The sequence below is a fragment of the Nelumbo lutea genome, chromosome 2 (genome assembly GCF_056320005.1).
Source record: "Nelumbo lutea isolate HS-2025 chromosome 2, American lotus-T2T, whole genome shotgun sequence".
Taxonomy (NCBI): domain Eukaryota; kingdom Viridiplantae; phylum Streptophyta; class Magnoliopsida; order Proteales; family Nelumbonaceae; genus Nelumbo; species Nelumbo lutea.
This window is the reverse complement of record NC_142685.1, coordinates 50,089,550-50,104,025: the sequence shown is the minus strand read 5'-3', so window position 1 is coordinate 50,104,025 and position 14,476 is coordinate 50,089,550.

The window sequence follows — 14,476 nt, the reverse complement described above, 5'->3', positions numbered from 1 at the left end:
TTAAATAACAGGGTCATCTGCTTTATTGCTATCAGTTGGAATTAACCACGTCATTCTTTACTTTATATTTGTATTGCTGACTGAAATAGGCCAAGCCATCAATAAAGCAGCCTAAGTGTGTGGTGTTGGTGTAGTATCATCTGGCGACAACATCCCCATATCAAGATATGGACTCTTTGGCTCTTTCAAATTAAAACGAAGACAAATGAAGTCACGTTGTGATTACCAGAACCTCACCTTATGCTTTCTGTTTTTTATTCTAATTGAATTGAACGCCCTTGTTTCAGTTCCTCTTTTCACTTCGATTTCCCCGTTTCCAAATATCAATTATGTTTTTGTACTCTACAAAGCATGAAGCATCTGTGTTTAGATTTAGTCTACAAGTATCCAACATAGCATTCCAAATTGATGTTGGTAGGTTCAACTGATAATAAAGGGTGTTTCAGTCTCTCAAATGGTGTTGGTAGGTTCACTCATTAACGCTTCTTAAGCAATTCGATTTCAGTCTATTTCGGCATTTTGGCTCAGTTTGGAAGGAGTATAAAATATGTAGAGTGTAAATCCGTGTATTATTTTCTATGCATTTACACTTTCGTGCTCTTTCCAAATTGAGACTTTACAAATACAATTATGCAGATTGCAAGACTTTGTATGTGGTATTGTTTTGCATGTATTTGCATTTGTACTCTTTCTAAACTGAGCCTTCATTCCTTAATCTTTACCAATTTATTCACACTCCAATTAAGCAACCTAAATTCATGAATCATGATGAAGCCAAATCCCAGACCATTTTTTTAAGCCACCTAGCACCATTAATTGATTATAGATTTGATTTTCTTTATTCGCTAATTCAAGTGGACTGATCTGTATATATCTTAATTATATATTGTAAATTCATCAGTTATAATTTTTTTTGATAAAATACAAAAATCTCCCTTGAACTTTCTGATAATCATAAAATATTTTCCTATAGTTTCACTTTAATAAAAACCTCCCTTAAATTTTTAAAAAATTCAACAAAAGAGCTTTGAAGGTGGAACATTCCAAATGCTATAAACTGAGTGATTTCTAAGGCTTTGTATTATAGGATTGATCTCTCCTAATAGTTTCCAATATTGATCAGATTTGTCATCAGGGAATCTGGAGTTGAAAATTCAAAAATACAAAATTAATATCCAAACAAACAACTTCCAAGGCATAAAAAAAAATAGAATTTATTTCCAACAACACAAATGAACATCGTTTTCCCAACAGCAACAAAGACTCCTTTATAGTAAGACCATCTCCCTGTAGCGTAATCCTCCATCGTGTTCACAATGCTCCAGAACATCCCACCGACTCTCTGATAAAAAACTGGAGGCAAACCTATACCGTTGATTCCTCCATACAAGTATGTGGTCCGTACAAGGTATTTAACATTGTGGATAACCGACAGAACGTAGCAGAATTTCCGATGAATACAACCTTCAAGAGAGAAAGGGAGGTGGAGAGAGTCCAGACAAAGTAGGGGTTGTCAGGTATAATCATTGATTTGGGCAGTCCCGGGAAGACATACTTGTTGTCGGGGACCCATGATAGGCCGTCGATATTGGAGTGTGCGGTGGCATCACAGTTTATGAGGAAACCTGAAATGAAGAAGGGAACCGAAAATGAATGAATTGACATAATGAAGTTTAAATTCAGGGAGATGGAGTGGAGATCGAAAATCAAATTAGCGATAAAGAAGAATACAAGTTTTAAGGTGATGTGATTAAAACGACAACCCTTGAGGGTATAGCGCACAATCTATATTCCTGTGAAATGCGGTGCTCCAAAATCTAGAGAGAGAGAGAGAGAGAGAGGAGTCTATTGATGAGATTAATGGCCTAATAATCTTCATTTGTACTGTTTTTCACCATCACTGGTGATTGTTATTGATTTGGCATAATGCATTCTTCACTGGTCACTGGTTAGTATTTCAGTACCCATTTTAGAAGAGGGTAAAATGAGTATTTGGAAAAAAAATGATGCATTGATTAAACATTTTAGAGAAGTTTTTAAAAGTTCAGGGGAGATTTTTATTAAAGTGAAATTATAGGGAGATTTTTATGATTATAAAAAATTTTAGGAATAGTTTTTGTATTTTACCCTTTTTTCAAACCCCAAACTTTACTTCAGGTGTAGGAGCAAATTCATCAATTATAATTATGGCAAAACCTATGGTGTATCACTGCACCATGTAACAAAATACATGATTGATTGAATGTCATCAAATGTGAATATATACTTTATTAAATGTAAACCAATAAAAAATAAACATATTTTAATATAATTTGTTGAAATTTGAATTTAACATATATATACAACCAATATTAATGAATGCAACTAGTTGAACTCTTATAATCAAGTACAAATTAACAGTTTAGCCAAGCACATCAGATGATAAAAGCATCCAAAAACAAAAACATGACATAATCAGGATGGCAAATGCTTTTCTAACCGGATTATATAAATTTGGCATACCTGGGCAGCATCAGCATCCAAAAACAGGTCAGGTTAATTAAAATTATATGTATATCTGCGGTTTAACCAACGGGTTGACTGGTCCATTGGAGGAATCTAATAAAAACCCCAATACTTTTTCTGCTTCCAGTTTCTGAGACATTCCCGATTCCTCGGGGGATCAGGACAGATCATCCGGTCCAACCGGTCCACTGGGTTATATAAAATATAAAAATTAAAACCCACAATTTAGAAGCGATCAACTTTAAGATTAACGACCATGTGGATCACGCATACAAGGTGTGTCAAACTAAAAACATTTAACTAGTAATCTTAACTTGAAAGAAACAAATTAATTAAATTAATGAAATTCATATAGACAAAATCTGAGCCCACCACTTACAATTGTGAGCTCTAAGTGGACAAAAACCGTTGATCAAGGATATGTCACCATTGATGTCTAAATCCCAAAGATTTTGATTGGGAAAAAAAATTGGCCAAATTAACCAGAGAGAAAGAGACCATGGATGGTTGGGGCGTTGCTTTCAAAGACTAATGAAATGTTGTGTTTGGGAGGGAAACATCAAATCGGGTTTGGATGGGATTTGAAATATTTGGACATAAGGATTGTTCTGGGTGGTGGGAGCACCCACCACACACCGTGACAAATTAACCCATTGTCTCTTATTGTTAATTTGTAACTGTGCATGGGTGCGTAAATAAAAATAATCTATACTCAACATCCAGAGAGAGAGAGAGAGAGAGAGAGAGAGAGAGAGAGAGAGAGAGAGAGAGAGAGAGAGAGAGAGAGAGAGAGAGAGAGAGAGAGAGTTACATAGCGTAGGTTCACCCTCTAAAGAAAACAGCTGAATTGGAAATCCTACAACATCCATCCATTTATGGAACTGTTTGGCCGCTAATTACTATTAGCTGAGTGACCTCATTGATCACTGAGTCAGGTTTAGATGATCCTCATAGTCACACATTCTGTAGCTACAGGTTACATGGCTTGATAGGCAAAAGATCGAAACATTGTGATAAAAATGAACAGCCTCTCGGATTATGATATGATCCATTTTGCATCATTTTGTAAGAAAATAATGCTGACATGATTAGTGAAAATTGTGAAATAATAAACTAGTTCAGGTTCATCAGGTCAGTAATGATCCATTACTATACCTGTTGTCTTTTAGGGCTTGCATTTTTTTCAAAAATACCCCTTCTATTAAAAAGATATGCGTTTTTAACAAATGTCTTTCTTGCTTTCTTTTCTTTTTTTTTTGTTTTTTTCCCTACTGTATAGAGATTAGAGCTTGGGTATGACATAGGCATTATTTATATCGAATAATATATATATATATATATTAGCTTTCAAAATATGAAACCCACCCTTTGAAGTTTCTTCCATGTGGAATTATGAACGGGACAATTAAAAACATTAATTGGCAGTCCTCATCAAACCTGAAAGTGGATTTGACATTTGAGTACCCCCAATCCCCTAGAAATGTCACTTATAGAAATAGAGAGTAGAGTTTCCTTTGAGGAAAAAAAATCACAACTTCTGTTGTCATGTTGATGAGGAGTTAAACTAATGCTACTTGAGGAAGGTGTGATTTCCAGGTAAATGCATGTAATAATATATACTCTAGATGTAGCTCTTTCTGTGAAATTTCCAGGTAGCGTGGATTACTTTGCTACTACAATTCAAATCCTAAGCTTTGTTTTGTTGTGTAAAGTGTAAACCAACCCCCCATTTTAGCATGTAATTATTACGTAGAGAGAGAGAGAGATCCAATTGCATTCAACAGAAGTTTCGTCCCCACATCACTGGTGACGCCGTCCACCTTGTCCCTCTAATATTAATTTCTTAATTAATATATTAATTAATGCATTAGAGAGGGATGACTGACCTTCCACTAAAAAAGTATATATGGAATCGAAACCAGCAATGAAGCAGGTATTTTAACCCCTACAATATTCTTACTAAAATCAAATCAAACATCAGGACAAGAGGTTCAAGAATTGAAAGTACATGAGACCCAGCATTTGCGTGAGGGATGAGGATCATCTACCTCTCCAATTTTTCCTTGAGCTATTTCTCCCTAAAGCTTCTTGTTGCATCTTTTGGGCCAACCCAAGGCTGTTAAAAGAAAGCATACTTGTTGGTGTTGATAATTCCAAATTAGATATTCCACAAAAGTGAAAAGCCTAGCTTTCCCGCAAGCAAGGGCACCAGTTGGTGACAGACAGCAGGTAAATTGGTCCAGTCCAGCCCATTGATATATTGTTGTCTTCTTCTTCCAGCCCATACATTATATCCACCTACTCACCCACTAAATAAAGAATATAAAAAGCGTCATGAGCAACTGCTGTCTTTCCGCAAAGGAGCTTTGAAAGTCCGTGACCAAACCTGTACTTCATGCATAAGCCATGCACATTTATATATAAAAATAATGCAGTGGTGGGACCAATCCATGGCCATGGGGTCATTCTCTTCACATTTAGCTACTCTGTTTATTTCTTTGCATAAGCCATGCAATCCCAACAAACATGGATTTTATGGGTGTTTTAAGTGGGATTCAGATCCAACGGCATTCAGGGGCTTATTGTGGGTGGATTAGTGGTCTTTGATTCATTTCAATGGCCCTGAATCCATGATCCAGATTCCAGAGAGAAGTACAGGGAATATAACAATAGCAAAAAAAAAAAAAAAAAAAAAAAGAAATGCTTACAAGGCATGGATGGCAATTTCTACCCTGCTGAACTGGAAACCGCCCTCCCTGGTTGTTTTTTTTTTTTTTTTTCCTTTTAAATAGATTTTGGGATGGATATATGCTTTGGAATTTTACAACATGTATGGGTAGGATAGGATGCAGTATTAGGTTAAATTCAGCCCTCCCCATCCCAATATTGTTGGAAGACATGTGAATTTATGTATTAGGTATTGAATTTAATAATATTTTAAATTTTATATAAAGGATAATTAATAATCGGTGTATTTTTTATATGTTTTAATCAAATAATTAGAAATTTTAATGCTTGTACATAAAATTTTATTTATTTATTGCTTATATATAACAAGAAATAATAGAAAACTGGATTTTAAACCCAAGCCGCCAAGTTGATCCACCCACCCTCAAATGCAAGAAGAATAGGATGAGTGAGAGTTTTGCATTTTCATGTGCAGGGGGAGTTGAATTTTCAAAATCAAACCTGCTACAGGTTTTGGAGAGTATATGATATGAGTTGGGAGATCTAAATAGACGGTTAGAGTCTATAATTTACAAAACCCTCTCGAACCTACCCCATTGTCGTACCTAGGTCGAGGTCAAGAGGAAAAAAACAAATTTACAATGGAATTGATGGTTTCAAACAGTTGCCTCGCACAACAAGTTTGCCCTAGCTTCAATGTCTACCGTAGTTCATGGGAACTTGATTGAACTGGGTTTTCGTTTATTATGCACCTTACCCGTGTGGTTGCCTGCTTGTTATCAGCTTAGTTCTTCCGAAAAAGAAATGAAAATTGACTTCATTTCATTCGTGGATAAGAACTCCCCAATAAGTTAAATCAAACACCAGACAACACTCAAAACGATCCAATAATTGCACCTTAAGCAGGGACATTATTGTACTCGATGATGGGAGAACATATTTTTTTATACTTAGATATTTAACATACCCCACTTCATCGTAGTGTCTGGGTCCGCAAATTTTGGATCCAAGCATGATTGGGCCGAATTCAGACTCATAAATTGAAGATTCATTAAGTCCTTTTTTCAGGTCTGATTTTTTTTTTTAAAGCCTGAAAATTGACCAAAATCCACTACGTCAAAGCCATCCCAGCCAGTTGAACCTTTGATCTATTCAACTCTGTGATCTGGTCATGGGTAAAGTGTGTAAAAAATTTTATAGGCTATAACTTTATACTCAATTGTTCAATTGGGATAATGTTTTTATTTTTGTCTTGGGTAACTTTTTGAGAATTATATGTCGTTAAGGTTCAATTTTTTTCTAAAACAACTCTTTTTGACCTCAAATTTCAAATTTATCTTTTTTTAATTTATAAAAATTAAAAGCTCAAAAAAATATAAATTAAACTTAATATAAATCATATATATGTATGTATGTATCTAAGTATTGCATCTATAATATAATTAAACATTACTTAAATTAATAAACTACATGTTTATGTGTGTATATTTAGCAATAAGACATGGTTTTAGGTTCCAAGGATCTATCAGCTTAGACGAAACTAATAATGGTCCTTATACACTGTAGCACACTTCATTTATCAGTCTCTCACCTACCAGAAGAGAGGAAAAAGGAAGCTACCCAATAATTTGTTAAGTGGGTCTTAGTCCACATGGCCAGCCTCCGTCTCCCAGTCTGCATGAGTATTTTGTTGAAATAATTGATGAAGAGGAGGACCTCATCATCAGAGTCAGAAATGGACCTTTCAAAATGCCTTGCCCACCAAGGTCATTTTCACAAAGCAATAACTAAGTCCATTCTGTATATTATTAATTTAAGGATATGTGGTTGGAGGAAGACCCAACAAGTATCTTCTCATTTTAATTTCCTTTCATGAACTCTTCATATCTTTTCTTTTGTACTCAATTAATTTTATTTCCATTTTCCTTTATTTACTCTTTTTTTTCCCTTAGAATGCAACTTACGCTTCCAACTATTTCCATTTGATTTTATATATTATTTTCTATCAATCAAATAAGCAAGTTAGTGTCAAGGTGGAGACAAGTTGGTCATATTCACTTATATTAATTAGTGGCAGCAAGACCACTAATATATAATTAGGAAATAAGCATATTATATATGCTTGTTTTATGCATGTATATCTGATATTATATCTATAAATCCATTATAATTATAACCCCACCTTCAAATTTCTATGATAATTATAAATCCACCTTCAAACAATAAGTAGAATATGGGTTGCTTACCAAAATCAGAAAACAACACAAAAATTATAAAATATGCCCTGTGAATTCATCATTGTGGATCCTATATTCCATCAGATTGAAACTACTAAAGAGATTGGTTCAAATTAATAGTTCATGGTATCGAATTTCCTATAAATTAATCTCATTTATTATAATATGTCTTTTGTTTGTGTGTTGGATCTTTCCATGGATTAACATTATTCATTTTCTCTTTCTATTTGTTTATTTTTATATACTTACCAGGTACAGTATCTACTATAATCGGTTTAATAAGATGGGTTTGAAGGATGATCATCCATTCATTCTAATTTTATTAATTTGATACAACCCCAACTAATATTCTCCAATCTTCATTTATTCTTACTTGACAAATATTTATTACATTTTATGGTTGAGAATAATGACAATAGGGGGTATTGATACAAATATGAGAGTTTTGAAAGTTGCAATCTGTTATTAACCATATAAACAAATAAAAATTTGTGAGAAGGATTTTAGCAAAGATTTTTCCTAACATTATTAAAGCTCAATTTGAAAAGAGTATAAATACAAATATGTACAGCACAAATACGTATAAAATAATATAAAATGCAAAGTTTTGTACTAGCCTAAACACTAAACCACTAAGCAAATCTGTTGTTGTAGAAAACCCAACTTCCAAGAATCTCCACACAGTAGTATATTAAGAAATCCCAAATAACATTCTGAGAAACATTATAGTGTTAATTATAGGCCAGGAGAAAAGTAAAATATTTGTTTGGCTTTGGTGAAAAGGCCGATCTCTCATTTCAAAAGACCACTAAAAGCAGTCTGCAGCTTAGTGGACTCGGAGACACCACTAGTATATTGATTCTAATGTGGCAATTGTTTGTCTTAATTAGTAGACAAAACTCAAAAAAGCATATACATATTGGTGAGCACTGAGCACCCCCCGTAAGTGGGTTGCATTATAATAACTTTGTAGCTTTTGTTGCATACATGCATTTGGATGGTGGATGAATGACTCCATTGGAACTACACGTAAAAGGCTTTTAGGAAATAATGCACAAACGCTATAAAACAAATGCTTTACTACAAATCTAATATATATATATATATATATATATATATATATATATATATATTAAAGTAATGAAATCAGGCCAAAGCCTCTTCCAGTCGGACATGTGTCTCTTCTCCATTCAGACACTTGTCTTCTAAACCATGAAATAAATTAGACATGTGTCTTATTTTAATTAAATGCCTTTTCAAATTTTCAAAATTTCAAAGAGAATTTAATTTTAGGAGATAAATTCAAAAATTCTGTTGCAACCAACTCAACCCCATGTTCATGTCAGACTCTAACTCACGTCCAAAAATCTACATTCTCATTCAATCTATCACAATCTATCAGTTTCAAACTCTAAATTCTACTCTAGTCTCCACAGTCTTTGCATACGATGTTCTCCAAATCTGTAATTTCTCAGAGCTTACGTCCACTTCATTGGAATTCTTACTTGGATGTTTTCAACTTCAACCACTTAGGTAATTTTACATTTCATCTCAGTGTATCTTATACGTATAAAGTTTTGAGTTTGGAAACATGTTTATATTTTGTGTTTCATTTATTTTATCAAGTTGAACTCTATTTTCTCAATCTTTGTCTCATGAAAAAAAATATACGTCAAAACATTTGTTCTAATGAACTCATTGTTGTGGGTCCTCCTCAAGTGGGGGCCCACAACCCTTTAATATAAAAAGAAAAAAAAAACCTTGTTATTTATCTCTATCGACGAAACCGCCGACTTGACTGAGATAAAAATTTTTGGATAGGCGACTGTCATTGTTTTTCTTTTCTGCGAACGAAAAGCAAACCCTCGTCTTCTCTGCTTGTTCGACATTCGCCCCTAGCCTTCACCAATTGCCGCTCCAACGTCACCATAGTAGTAACAGTCACCGCCGGCCGCCACGGGCAGTAGCCAGCAACGCCAGCTGTGTCTTCAACCTTCAACGAGAGAAGATTTCTGCTCACTGTCTTCATCAAAACGGGTAATCATTTGTGCTCCGCTTTTATGATTTTTCAGTATATTGTTTTTGACATCGTGTGATTTAATCTGTATGGTCAGATTTTTGTTTCTTCGTCTCTTTTGGTTGGGTTATTTGTACCCTATTGTGGGTCATTTGGACAGTTTTTTGTGATTTTCACTAGTTGATTGTGAGTAGGGGCTTGTGGTGAATCCTTTGTTTGGAGACACTTTGTTATACTTATTATATCTTTACAGTGGAGATTTTACTGGACTAGGTCCCATGGTTTTTACTCCTCACATTAAGGAGGTTTTCCATGTTAAAAATTGTGTGTTCCCTTGCCTATTTATTATTGGTGTCATCTTAGCATTATCTGTTGTCAGGATATTTTTTTGTGTGTTCTCAACAACTGGTATCAGAGCAAGGTTATTTGTTTGTGGATTTGTTTGATTGAATGATGGGAGTTTAATTATGGTAGAATGATTAGTCTGAATGGCACCAATTATCACAAGTGGAGAGGACAAATGAAGGATCTACTATTTGTGAAAAAGTTACATTTACTAGTTTTTGCTACTCAAAAACCTAAAAATAAATCTGATGAAGAATGAGCTTTTGAGCATGAGATGGTTTGTGGCTTTATTCCACAATGGGTAGATGATAATGTTTTGAATCGTATTGCGAATGATTCACATGCCAGAACCTTGTGGGGTAAGCTTGAGACTTTGTATGCCTCTAAATCTGGGAATAATAAATTGTTTTTGCTGAAATAGGCTATAAATTTGAGGTACAAGGAAGGTACTCCTATTTTTGATCACATAAGTGAATTTCAAGGGTGCTTTGATCAATTTTCCGACATGGGTATTAAATTTGATGGTGAAATTTTGGGACTTTGGTTGCTTAATACTTTACCAAACTCTTGGAAAAATTTATGCGTGACTTTGTCCAGTTCTGCTCCTAGTGGTGTAGTGACATTGGAATATGTAAAAACTATTGTTTTGAATGAAGAAGTCAGACGACGAACTCAGTAGGCATCCTATTCTCAGTCAAAGGTTTTAATTACTGAAAACAGGGGGATAAGCAATAATAGAGACCAAGGACAAAGTAGCAGAGGTAAAAGTAAGGCTAGAAGCAAATCAAGTTCTAGTACAAAAACATTGAATGCGATTATTGTAGTAAAAAGTGACATATCAAAAAATTTTGTTTTCAGCTGAAGAATGACAATAAATGTAACAAAGGTAAGTAGCAAAATAAAGATAATGACAATGATGATCATGTTGTCACCACCACTACAGGTGATCTTGTGATTGTTTGTGATGAGAATTTGATTGATGTTGCTTGTGATGAGACAAGTTGGGTTGTTGATAGTAGTGCCTGTTTTCATGTTACATCAAGAAATGATTTTTTCACATCTTATACTCCAGATGATTATGGGGTTTTAAAGATGGATAATAATGGTTTGTCAAAGGTGATTGGCATTGGCACTATTTATCTACAAACAAATAATGGGACTGAATTGATTTTGAAAAATGTCAGACATGCACCAGACATTCGTTTGCATCTGAATTGATTTTGAAAAATGTCAGACATGCACCAGACATTTGTTTGCATCTGAATTGATTTTGAAAAATGTCAGACATGCACCAAACATTATTATTTATTATTTATAAATAATAAATAATAAATAATAATATTAATAATAATCATTAATGAATATTCATAAATGCAAAATAATAATTTAAATAGAAGAAATAATTATTGTACTTGGTTGGAAATCAAATTTCTTTACAATAATAATCACTATTAATAAGAACAATAATAACAATTATAAAAATCACTAATTAAAAATAATAGTATTCTTTAAATAATTAATTAAGTCAATATTTTAAAAGGAATAATCTTAAATAAATATTTCATTGATTACTAACATAGTTAATAATATTATTAAATAACAAAAAAGATTAATTAATTTCTAAAACAGATTAAAAATTCATAAATGTGCTTAAACTATTACAACTTTATTAAATAATGAATTAGCTTAAAATGATTAAGAATTAATAAATGAATTATGAATGAAAATAATAAAAATGACTAAATAATTAATACAAATGTTGGAAATCAAACTTGAGTGAATTTTCCCATACTAACCCATTCACTAGCTAAATGTTTGTAATTCAATTTCTTAATTCAAATGTAAATATAATTATTAAATAAATAGTGAAACTCGAATAAAATAATATTACTGTAATAAACAAAAAAGTGTAAAAAGCAAATGATACATACATGTGACTGCCCCGTGACGGGGCCAAACACTATATAAAATATGGTAAGTCTCTTAAATCAAATAAAAAATTATCAAAACATCAAATGAAAAACCTAACCTAAAATTTTAATATAATTGATTTAAAAAATAAAAATTTAAAATAGTTCATATTAATGACCCCGTACTAAGTATGGGGTCATGCTTAGTTCAATCACAAATGAAGTATATTTTTTGGATTCAACAATGATGCTGGACAGATATGACACCAGGAAAACTTATAACCAATCAACTGGCATCACAAAAGTGGCAATCAATCAAGTGGGTATTCATCAAAATTTATAGAGGTTTTGATTGCTGGTCAAATCCTTTCTCGTATCATGGATTTTTCCTTATTTTTTTTTTTCAATTTTTGGCTACATGGTGATTTTTAACACGTGCCAAAACTTGGAAATTATGTAAATTCAAGTTTGCAAACCCTTCATTCTTAAGCCTAGTCTCAAATCAACTAGAAGAAGAAGAAGAAGAAGAAGAAGAAGAAGAAGAAGTGACACCCTTATAAAGATAATTGCAAATGAATGTGCCACTTGGCTAATCTTTTTAGAAAGGTCTTCTAAGTTCTAACAGCCCAAATGGCCAAAGATGTAATGAGCTTTTGGGTATTGTCTTTAAAGATCTAGATTATTTTGTGAGTATCCTAGTCTAACATAGTCTACCAAGTTGTTAGGCACAGAAAAACAATAAGTTTCTTTTTGCCATCTTGGACTTTCATTAACTTTTTAGGGCATATGTCTTTCTAAGTTGCTTTCATTGCGAGAGAGGAAAATGACTGAACTCAGAGCTTTGAAAAGTCTTTAAGACCCGACCAAAAGGCTTGTCAAACACCCTGAAATTAGCTTGAATACTATCCATGAATAATAGTATCAAAAAAATAAAAATCTATAAACTCATTTTTGTGAAAGCTTATGGAATGTCCCCATCTCAAAGGCCTAAACGCTTCCTTGAAACTAAATTTATATAAATTGTGGTAATAGCTTGCTCTAAATCATGTTCCCAATGCTAATAAGTTCATGATTTTGGTTGGAGATAAAAAGATAAATATAGGAGAAGCCCTATCTATATTACAACCTTCACTCTAATTTCTAAAACTCCCTGGCTGATGGTTACAGTGTCCCTAGCATAAATTAGTACAAATTAAAGGACCATTTTTTTTAATCTAAAAAAAAAAATAGAAAAAGCAAAAGGAAGGCAAAAATGAAGTGATCTTAGACAAAGAATAAAAAAACTAACTGACCTCAATAACCATTCAACTGGAGAAAAAATGATAATGTTAATGCCAATCATTAAATAAAATACTCAAGATTTACAACCACTTGAATTTTCATGGCAATATATTTTTATAAATAGCGTGGAGTGTTATGACATCCTATTCAGCTAACGCATTAGTAAAAGGATGCAAATAACAGAAACAAATATGATATCCATCGCACAATAGACATAAATTGGAGTGGTAATATTTGAATTATTGGCCATCTTAGATCACGGGATCTACCCATATGATCTCCTTTTTACTTTTTATAAAGAAAGACTTTCCGATCTTTCGGGCAATTCGAAACGTGGGTGCAAGGCTCGACGCCAAATTCGGGAGTTTCAACATTATTTCACCATCATATCTAATCAAAACCATTCCATCCGTTGATTTCATTAATAATTGCCCCCTACCACATCACATCAATCACCTTTGACTTTAATGCTCTCAAACCCCTTCCCCGCGACCGCAATAAATAATTATAATAACCTCTAGTAGGCCAATGCCCCTATTCTACCCCAAAATATATTAAAACAAAATAGTATATTGCGCTACATACTCGACACCTATGAACACCGTTGAACTCTTAGAATTTAACCCCCACTGTACTCACCGTGGATTATGTCAAATTGTTTGTAGAGGGGCTACTCATAGTCCGACTATTGAGAGTTATCGTTCATAATTTTTGTACTTAACCCTTTTATTTATTATTTATTATAAGATGGTAGGCACACACTAGTGCACAAAATATCAAATTTCACGTTTTCCTTTTTCGCCGTACTATGTGTTTTTTGATTTTTTCCGACCAAGTTATTTTTAATTCCACTTTGAGGATATTCATCTTCACACCGTCCTGACAGCCCCATGCAGCCCTATATTGAGGATATCTTTATCGAACAAGTACGGACAGATTTGATGCAGATTTCTAAAATGTTACCGATGCACGGTTGCAAAAGGCTACAAGGACGATGTGAGGATGGTTCTCTGATGATCAAATCCGAATTGAAGCCCACGAATTCCGCGGGAGCCGGGTGGGGTGGGTAATGGGTCAATGCCTCAAGGGTGGGATATACTAGAAACAGGTTTTGTACATCCGGCTATGTTAGCCAATAAAAGTGAAAACGTCAGTGTTCTGTAGAGGTCATACAAGGGTTCGATAACTTGTCAAATCTACCATTAAATGCGGGATGGTGGAACTGGAGAAGGTTGTTTACGTGTGTACCTAGAATCAGTGATCACCGGTCAACGATCACCCTTGCCGTGGACTGTGGAGTCCTTCGTGCAAGGATGAAGGAGCAGATCCGGTCGAAGTAAAACTCGTCGGGAATGGTCGAGAAACTACGAATACAAACTTGACAGCTGTGAGGCGTACGAAACGTATGAATTGTATGTAGGACAAACACAAGGTGGGCCCCCTTGTCTCTTCCTTCATCATATTTAACCCTTTAATCAATGGAGCTTATTTTT